The sequence below is a fragment of the Pteropus medius genome, unplaced genomic scaffold, assembly GCF_902729225.1.
Source record: "Pteropus medius unplaced genomic scaffold, Ma_sr-lr_union100, whole genome shotgun sequence".
Taxonomy (NCBI): Eukaryota; Metazoa; Chordata; class Mammalia; order Chiroptera; family Pteropodidae; genus Pteropus; species Pteropus medius.
In genome coordinates this window covers 27,134,364-27,144,408 of record NW_024340696.1, presented here as the reverse complement: position 1 = coordinate 27,144,408, position 10,045 = coordinate 27,134,364, and the positions used below count along the sequence as shown (strand labels likewise).

The 10,045-nt window shown below is 42.9% G+C and overlaps 1 protein-coding gene across 3 annotated transcripts in view; it reads right to left on the bottom strand.

Moving 5' to 3' along the window:
- Positions 1–946: 946 nt before the first annotated feature.
- Positions 947–10,045, bottom strand: part of FOXO3 (forkhead box O3) — a 107,474-nt gene continuing 98,375 nt past the window's right edge. For 2 of the 3 annotated variants that reach the window (XM_039869952.1, XM_039869961.1), the window contains exon 4: positions 947–1,927. The gene's annotated coding sequence lies outside the window, so the exon portion shown is untranslated. The remainder of the gene's footprint in view (positions 1,928–10,045) is intronic. The other variant, XM_039869944.1, reaches the window with a different exon arrangement.

Here is a 10,045-nt window from a genome sequence, read left to right as displayed (position 1 = left end):
AAGATTATAAACTTGTAGCAGTTTAGAAAAGGCGACACGCGCTACAGGTCTACTATAACCACGGTTGCACAACAATTTACAGATTCAGTAAAAGGCAGGGTGAAATCAACAGGGTCGTCGCTCAAACATACGACCCAAGCGAGGTGGGAGAGACGTGACAATACCAAATGGAACCTTCATTATGCTAGGAGCTGTTATCACCACCAATATTAGTTACCCCCAGAAACGTTATAAAGCAAAGGTGCACAAGAGGGCCCCTGGCGGCTGGTAGTGAGTGCAGGGGGGCGGGTGGCACGTCTGTGTTGGTGGAAGGGAGTCGGTGCCCACTGCACGGGGCAAGCGTCAGCGAGAACTCATGCAGGGAGGTCTGTGCTGAAATACTAGCCTGTATTCCTAACGTCCATGCAGAATGTTCCATTTTTGTACTGTACATGATAAAATATATTTATATATTTATATGCCTAATGCATTTTATGCAAAGAAAAGGGTCTTCATATATCACTTTGGAGAAGTATGCATATGCTGTGCTAATCAGAGCGTTGTTACACCAGTTTCATATGTACCCAAGGTGTTCCCAACTATTCTGTCTGCCAAAGAAGTTCACTAGTATCATCACACTTTCCAGGTTAGACAGAAAGCACCTATACAGCACCATAACTTTGAAAACAAAACAAAATGAAATCCATACAAGCAGGAAATTGGGAGGGAAGGGAGTCAAAACTGCCTAACATCTTTATATACTTCCATTGTGTCACTTGTACAATTACAATCTAAGATTATAAGATTATATATAAAAAAATCAGTTTGTATGCTATTGCCTCTCACTCACACATCTAGTAGATTGGATTATACACAGCAAGGCTTAAAAATAATCAAGGGGTGTACTTAGGAAAACAGTGAAGTTAGAACTCCCTCAGCACCGACTTGGGTTTGTACTTCTCACACATTTCTCACTGCTGGCTTAATGCTCACCTGCAAGTTCATTTTTTCTGCAAAACGAAACAGGACTACTTTTTTTTTTTTTTCCTTTTCTCCTTAACATTAAATCCTTTAGTGGCATTCGACAATTAGTGGACAGGTGAGCTGATTTCTTTCCTGAAAAGATCCAAATTTCTAACCAACATATAGCATCACTATTCACTGCATTAGCTGAGGAGACTGACAGAAGACCGCAGACCCTCCCGATGTGGCGATGGCAGACCAGGGGCTGGGGTCTTGTTCCCCGGCCGCCCTGACTCAGGACTGAGGATGCACTGGGTCAGTGGCCACGCTCCATTCGTTCAGCCCTGGACCAGTTCGCACAGCAAACAGTTGTGCCATTGTTCAGTTTTCAGAAAAGGATAGTTTTCTAACAAACAAAAGAAGAAAGAAAATCCCCCTCTAGTTTATGTAATTTGTTAGTTTATGTAGTTCCACAGACTCAAACGCTTGCGATGCCCAAAGCCAGAATGGTAACTGGTACATTTTCCTTCTGTTTTTAAATTTGACAGGGAAAGAATGATTAACATTTTAAGAAAATGCCGCAAGTTAATGCATGTGAAAAAACTCAGAAAGTCAAAAGAAAACAAACACAAAACATTTAAAACATCCCATAAACCATCGCGATATTGAAACACCACAGAAAAGCCAACAGGGGGCTCACACAGGGTGCTCTGGCTGAAGGTGGGCGGTGCTGACAGGGTGCTGTCCTTTGCTGGCAGGTGGCACATCGCCCCGTACAAGGAAGAGTTGCATACTTTATATATAGAGTTCTGTTCCAAGGGTAAGTGCTTCACCCAGGATAAGGGGCCATTAACAGTCTCTGCTGGGTTAGGAAAATGGCGTGGGATTCACAAAGGTGTTAAGCTGTAAACGGTATCACTGTCCACTTGCTGAGAGCAGATTTGGCAAAGGGTTTTCTCTGTAGGTCTTGTGTCAGTTCGAGGGTCTATAAAAGGAGAAAAGAAAACCAGAAATGATTAAGGATGTTCAAATGGCAAGAGTGGGCGCCTCAGGGTCGCACTGCCACTTCCCATCTCCTCGCCCTACTCCTGTGCCAAGGTCACCTGTGGTAAAGCCGTTTCGCGACACCAGCTTCAAAGGTCTCAGCGCCCGAGGACAAAGCACGGTGACGACTTACCTTTCCGCGCTTGATTACAAAACGCTCTCAAGGTGAAAAGCTCAAAGGAAACGGGGCCACTCACTTTGGGAGGCTAACGAAGATGAGCAAAATGGGGGTGTTTTAGTGTGCCCCTGAAAGTGAGGGGCGCCCAGGGTGCAGGGGGCACTTAGTCCTGGACTTTCGGACCAGGAATTTCATGGGACCCGGGACTTTTGTGCTGAAACTGGGAAGCTGGTCACCCTAAACAGACCAGCTGTGCTTTTCTGGTTCTTTCCCACTACCTATATGAACTGATCGACCTTGCTAACCAACCACCCTTCCATTAATACCCCCAAACCAGAGGAGATAAAATGGCCATTTTCCACAAAGGCTTAAAAGTCTGCACTGCTAGGAGGGGGGTGGTCATCCCCTACTATAAAAGTAAGTAATCTCTAAGTAGGCAGTCTTAGGAATTTGCTTTTTATATTAAAAATCGGCAGAGAAAATTATATATCGCACATATATGGTGAAAAACACCTCTCATAAAATGTCCTTTTAACAATTAATAACATTATTATTTTGCCTCCACCAGTCTTCAGTGATAAGGCACAAAAGGAGGTCCTCTCAGAGCATCTAATTTATACAAGTCTTATCAGACTTCATGAGAGCACTAAGCCTGCAAAAGTTAGAGGAGTTTTTAAAGGTACAGTTGACTTTGAACAACGTGGGGGTTAGGGGTGCCAACCCCTAAGTGCAGTTGAAATCTGCATATAACTTTTGACTCCCCCAAAACTCATCTACTAATAGCCTACTGTTGACTGATAACAAACAAGTCGATTAACATTTAACTTTTGAATTATATGTATCATATATTGTAGTCTTACAATAAAGTAAACTAGGGAAAAGAAAATGTTACTGAGAAAATCGTAAGAGAAAATACATACATGTATTTTATGCATTCAGGACATATCTCAAAATTTTTTGATATTTCTAAGCTATATGGTTCATTTGCCAGTGTTTTCAAATTGTTGCAAATCTACGAAAAACTTTCCAATAGATTTTTAGGGTATAGTTGGACCCACGCACTTCAAACCCATGTTGTGCAAGGGTCTACTGTATACTCTTCGAGATGTAGCTAAAAGAACTGACATGACAGGTCTCAAGACATAAAACCTTTTGTTTATAAAGACAGTGTTGGCTGTCATGGTAAAAATGGGGGAAAATGGCTCTAGTCCAAGAAATGGATAGTGAAGCAACATGAACTCATGATCTGCTCACCAGATAAGGTGAATAAGTAATGAAAAATGCATCAATAAGCTCACACACACATTATGTACTTCTGCTTCCCCAACTGCAAGAGATATTATTGTGAGTTCATTTGGCATTTTCACAAGTATACCTGTGACTTCAGCCTCTTCTGTGACTGTACTCGTTGGCAGTCTTACTTTTCACCTCCAATATTCGAAAGGATAGTGGGGCTTAGTATTTGTAATATTACATACCCAAGGTCAAGTTACCCTGGTTATAGCTCTAAATAAAAGAACTAAGGTGATTTTACTGGTGGCAGAGACAATATAGCAGGAAAAGAAGCTCCTTCTTTTCCCCAACCCCGGTATTTAGTTTCCCTAGCTGATGGCTTTTTATGGAATTACTCTTTGCTTTGTAAGAGTATGAGACAATATATCCTGGACTATAAAATAATGGACTGTTGATTTCAGAGAAAAAAAAAAAAGCTAAACTAGACACCAGATCTCAACATCTGTGAGGAATTTAGCCTCAAGAGCCAGTGCTATTCTAGTGACTCTATCTGGGACCCCTGACGCATGTACGGACAGGGGTGCAGATAGAGTCCTTTGGAAGAAGATTCGTTTTTTTCCTCCACAATAATACTTATTAAACCAGAACCTGCCATCAGAGGACTTTGGTCCCCAAGTCCCAATTCTGACTTACTGAAAGTACCAAGGGAGAAGCTATAAAGTATTACCTAATTCAGACCCCATCCCCCGGTTCCCTTTGGTGTTAATTATTCAGCCTAAGAACTGGGACAGTGACACATTTCTTCCCCAGGCACACAGGCTAAGCATGCAGCTTACTCTAATGCTGGGGCTCGGTCAGCACAGGAGGGAAGGAGGTGGAGGGCACCAATAATCCCCGATATGGCATCATTCTAGGCAAAACAGGGCATTCGCCTGGAAACCAGGGGCACGAGGCCACATGGGGAAATCTAGAGCAATAACCAACAACAATCCCCAGCCCAAATGCCCATTCTCTCATCAAAAGGCCCAGAATCTTCAGGGAGCATCATCACTAAAAAGGAGATGGCTGATCATCACTCTTTCCCTTTCTGTGCAATGGGCTTGGGGCCCCCTGTGGCGCTATGTCCAGCGCCCCCACCCCACCCCAGTCCCATAGGCACTGTCTCCCAGCCAGATCAGGAAATGGCCTGTGCCCAGAGGCTAAGCTGGGAGAGGCCCAGGTCCAGGTTTAAAGGCAGCTTTCACAGGGAACAAATTTTATTTAAAAAAAAAAAGCTCCCACTCCACAGAAGAGAAAGGCAACTTGTTTTCTCTGTGATAGAAGGCAAACAGATTGTAAAATATTATGAAAACATAAAGGAACCAGATACATGTTGAACAGAAATACAATCATCTTTCCAAGAGGAAAATCAGAATCGCCAGTCACTAGAAAGACCTATGATTAAAAATAGTCATAAGGAAAGCAATCCTCATCTGCCTTAGATTTTAAACTGTTCTTATGGTGGATCAATGTTTGTTTATCTGACTCTATCAAGGACTGAAAGAATAGAGGGAGCACATTTAGGGGTGAGACCAGCTGTTGACACCTAGGTTGGGTATAAGTCTCATGGATCTCAATGAAGCTCCCACCTTTCTTACACTGTTTAAAGCAAGATGTTTTTGTTAACTGTGAGGTTTATGTGTATATGTTGATGCCCTTCTAAATATAAAAACACATCAGATTAAGCAAAACTTTTGAAAGGAAAAGGAAGCATACAGCTGAAGTGAATTACAGCTATCACTTCACAGTTGCTAGGCAACAGGCCAACTAACAATAAATAAGAAAATGTCCTGTCCCATCAGTAGCTTTCATTAATAGGGAGAAGATCCCCCTCTTCTCCCTCCTTGCCCAATAAATAAATTTGAAATCAGGCTGTTGATGCAAGGAAAATGAAATGGGGAGACAAAATGATGAAGCCCATTCTAAAAATATCTGTGGATGCTGTCATCTGGTCTCTGGTGAGAGTAAATCCCTCTATAATCTTGGCATCTGTAGGGAAGACAAGTTTCTGCCTAATTATCACCACTAAATCACATGATGTTCTAAGAAAGGGCAACGCCTCCAAAAAACTCTACACAAAACATAACAACCCCAATCAACTTTAATCTGGGAATAAACATGAATGTTCCCACTGCTGTCCTCCCACAATGTAACTCCACAGTGACATATTTGGATTTTTCAGTTGTGTTTTTATCTTCTTGGCAGAGGAGGAAGGAACAGGACCCCATTACTAAATATGAATGACATGGAAGGAAAAAGTCAGTAGGGTGAAACTCTAACATCCACAAGCCCGGGAAGGTCATCCATCGCTTTCCTAGCCCAAACTAAAAGATGTTTGGAGGAAAGTCAGCCTGAAAAACAAAATTAAAGCAAAACACCACTTTCCCTACTCTTTAAACATAAGGATAATTTAAGTCAAATTCACAACCCCTGGGGCAAACTGGGGACTCAATATGGACATTTAGGTTAGAAAAGGAAATGAATGGATGTTCACTCAATCGGACAGGGAGGCCTCAGGTGGAATTCAGAGCACAGGTGTGTTTTTCAGAGTGTCAACACTTTCACCCCCAAGTAGAGGGCACAGAACGCTGCCTGCCCCTATCTCTGCTTCGCCCCAGAGGGGTCTGCTGGACACCCGATTCACTGTGAGCCACAAGCATCTGCCAGCATCCACCAAGGCTTTTGTAGCTGGTGTCACTCCAGGAAAAAAAACAGCATTTTCGTGGGTCCTGGGTAAGAGAGCTACGTCTTTTTTGAACACCAAAATGGCAGTAGTTCCATTGGGAGTCACCTTCATACACAAAATATGAAGCAGCCCAGAAAACATGCTAATGGACACAACACTAGCTTAATCTGGTAATTTTTCAACATATTCCAGGTTGGAATGGGTGATAAAGAGGACTTAGGGAAATGCATGAAAATCAGCCTGGTGGTCACTGACAGCAAAGGCCGGGCCAATTAAAATACAGCCCTCTGCCTGCCATGCTGGGAAACAGAGCCATCCCCCAAGACTGCCAGAGGAGGGGGGTCAGGAGGTGAGACTGTCTAAAAGCCCATTTGGCAAACCTTGTCAACTTGCCAGTTTAGACGTTAAAGAGTTTACAAGGGAAACAGAACAGGTGTGGAAGTTCTGGCCAAACTGGAGGACAACGTATATTCAGTTGAAGAGCCTCTAAAACGACAGTCAAGTTTCCAGGAAATGCAGCCCATTGGCTCTGGTGCTGACGCTCACAGAGAAGGTGAGGATGTTACAGGGCGGCTTAAAATAAGCTTTTAGCAAAGGTGACACTAAGAAGATACTAGAAAGACACTCAGCTATATGCACTATTTAAAAAAAGAAAAAAAGCTTAGTTTGTATAAGAGAAAAGCTTAACCTGTGTTAAGTACTCCTTTCATCTATTTCTCGTAACTACTGGGCTTTCTTGAGGTGGCAGGTGAAGCCTGTCTGTGAAGACTGGTGACAGGCCCCTGAAGAGCCTTTGCCTTCTGGAAATGTCAAAACCTAGACCTAGCGGGGCCTGCCTTCCCAGCCTGCTTCAGTGCTGTGCTGATAAAACAGTGGGAACATGGGAGAGAAGCAACCGTTCTAGCGTTTCACAGCTGAGGGACAAAGGGCAGGGCTGACTTGCAAAGTGGCGCTGACTTCCCTGTTGCTTAAACTATGGGGATTATCAATGGTTAAAATGTGCTTAACTTAAGAATGTTCTATCTCTGTCTCTATTAATGGGGCAGGGATTATGTCAACCAATATTCTTTGTGCATAGAGTGTCAAATATGGTGATTGTATTAACCTGTCAGAAATATGTATTAACCTGTCAATAGCAAAGCTGCAGAGATTTCATATTTTCTTAAGATTCTTGGATTTCGAACCGTGTAAAGTTTTTTTTTTTTTTTTCCATTCTTTTAAAGAACCATTTTTAAGGCAAAAGACTTTAAGGGGCATTTGGATCCTCTCTAGACTTATAGTAACTATAATATCCAAAAACCTTAGCTGGCAGAGACCTGTGGGGTCAGGCTCCACTGTCCTCGCCCAGCTTTACTCCCCACTACTGCCGGTGGGAACAGACCCTCCTCCTCCTTGGATCAGATGCAGCACACTGTGTCTGGTTTGCTCTCCCCAGCCATGTGAAGCACACCCATACATCTAGCCCCATGCTCCCTAGGCTGTCCTCTACTAAAGTCCTAAAACACTCACCTGGCACGGAATCACACAGTGCCCAGAGTGGTTACTTTTTCATCAACATTGAGCTGCTAATATCCTGAAATCCTTGAAAGCAGAGCAGAACCTTCCAATCCAATCATACATTCAGGGAGCACCTACGATTTTAAGAGTACTGTCTTAAGACATGGTATTAAGAAACACATATTCCAGTCAGAGAAAGAAAATTTTCTCAATGTCCCAAGTAGCCTGGAAAGTTGAAATATAGAATAGGAGGTGACAGTAAACGCTGGTCAAATGAAGGAATGAACCGTGCTCCTGCAACAGTCCTCTCTCCTCTGCTGCCAGTTCTAATACTTAACACCTTTCCAGTGCAAGAGCATCTAGAAGCATTGCAGACCTACTCACATTTGCTAAGACTTAGTCTTATTTGAATCCAGGCAGAACCCACTGCTTGTGGGACAAGACCCAGAATTTTAATGCCTTTTTGGGGGAGGGTGGTTTCCAATCAAGTTTCTAAAACTCGTATTTCTTATGAAACCTCCTAAGCAGCAACACAACGCAAAGTTTTAACAGCCAACTAATTTAACATTTTAAAATTAATCATTAAAAAATTTATAATAGTATTTAATAAAGAATTTACCTTTTCACATCTTTTCTGTATATCCTACCATACATGTCCTTTATTAACAGCCCCCACATTAAAAGTCCTGCTATTCTAACTCTCAAATCACTGTCATTGCTAAAGTGGTTCACCATTCACAAACAAAGGGGAACTGTAGTCCAGGAGGAAATGCTCAGAACCATAAACCAGGACCTGACTATTACCATGTTTATGTTTGCTGTCTGCGGCCCCATCCTGTGTGATCCTGGAGGTGGGGCGGCGGGGTGTACACAGGAAGGCATAGCCACCCCTCCAGGCTGGGATGCCCTACAGCCCTTGGAGCTGGGTGCAAGTGTAGGTGTAATGCATCAGCTCATCTAAGGGTCCTACTACCAAGTACAGATGAGAAAAACCTCCCAAGTCTTCTTTTCCTCTTTAGATAAACAAAGTTTTGAAGACCATCTAACTTTCCCAGTAATGATTCTGAAACTGAAAACACAAAATCGGCTATTTTAGTTCCATAAATATCCAAACCACTCATCCACCTGTAAGGCATGACCGCAACATGCAGGTGACACAGATGGTAGCCGAGAAGCAACAAACACACAGAGGAAGGAAACCAAGGAGGAACTAAAAGGAGCAACTCAGAGGTGGATCAAGTTCGACAGAGAGACAAAGGACCATCCTGACACCAGCAGTCTGGCCAGAAGTGCAGGTCCAGGTAAATCTGCATTTTGTGTGGCATGAGTGGCCCTCGCCAGCCTGCTCAGCCTGGCCAGCACTATGGTGGCCAGCACCTAGCATGGGGCCCCCAACCCCAACCAGCAGGGCAACCCGAGTTGACTGGGGCTTGGCAGGGAATGCTCGGGCTTGAGGTACTCAGGTGGCAAGCAAAAGGAACACCTTCTAACAGGTCTATCAGTTAACATATATATTCTACTTATAAATATGTTGGACTGTATTGCTTTCTGATCATCTCTGAATATATACATATGACCAAAGGAGGTTCCAAGTAATTATAGTAGCATGGATACAAACGAAGGCCCAGTGGAAATTAATTTAAAAACTGAACCTCAGAACCTCTGGTCTTCTCTTCTTGGCCATTAATTTCCCCTAAGGAATCAAATCAAGTGCTCTATATGGACATGAATCTTTTTTATTTTTATTTTTTAATTTTATAGTCCAAACTTCTTTCATCAGAAGAAAGAAGAGAGAGAGAGGAGAGAGAAATGGAAGGGGAAGGGAGAGGGGGAGAGAGAGAGAGGACATACTGATGTGCAAACCTTCAATCAAGCCAAGACTGGCAATTAAAGTTTTATCCTTCAGAAACACTGGAATTACCTCTGAGGCCTTCATGACTAAGTACTTCTCATCCTTTAATATGTAAATATTGTAGATTTTAGCAAAGAAGAGGTTATTTAAAAAAAAAAAAACCAGAAAATCTAGAATTACAGAGTTAGGTCCACATTTATTACTGGGAAGAGAAAGAAGTCAAACAAAACACCTGCAACCAGGTGCACAGAGCGCTTCACAGAGCAGTGTGTTTCAGTTCTAGGCTTGGTCCCGCTTCTCTGATATCTTGAATCAAATTCTTTTTCCTTAAGAAGCCACAGGACCATTGTTCTAAGGGAGCCCCGAAAGAAATCCTGCCCTAGAGTATTGCTCAAAAACATCAACAACCCCTTGAGAACTATGGATTCTTTGCCTCCCCCTGCACCCCCACTCCCGGATTCTTACTGAGTTTTTTGTATGCCCTTGCCATATATCAAGCTCTTCTCAGCTACGGATTGGGTGCTATTCTTAGAGGAGCTGCCTGGCAAAACAGGCCCTGTACCGGTGTAAGTGCTTGAGAAAAGCCTGAACTCATTCAACAAAATTCATTTAGTGAGTACCTGGCAGTGTGCTA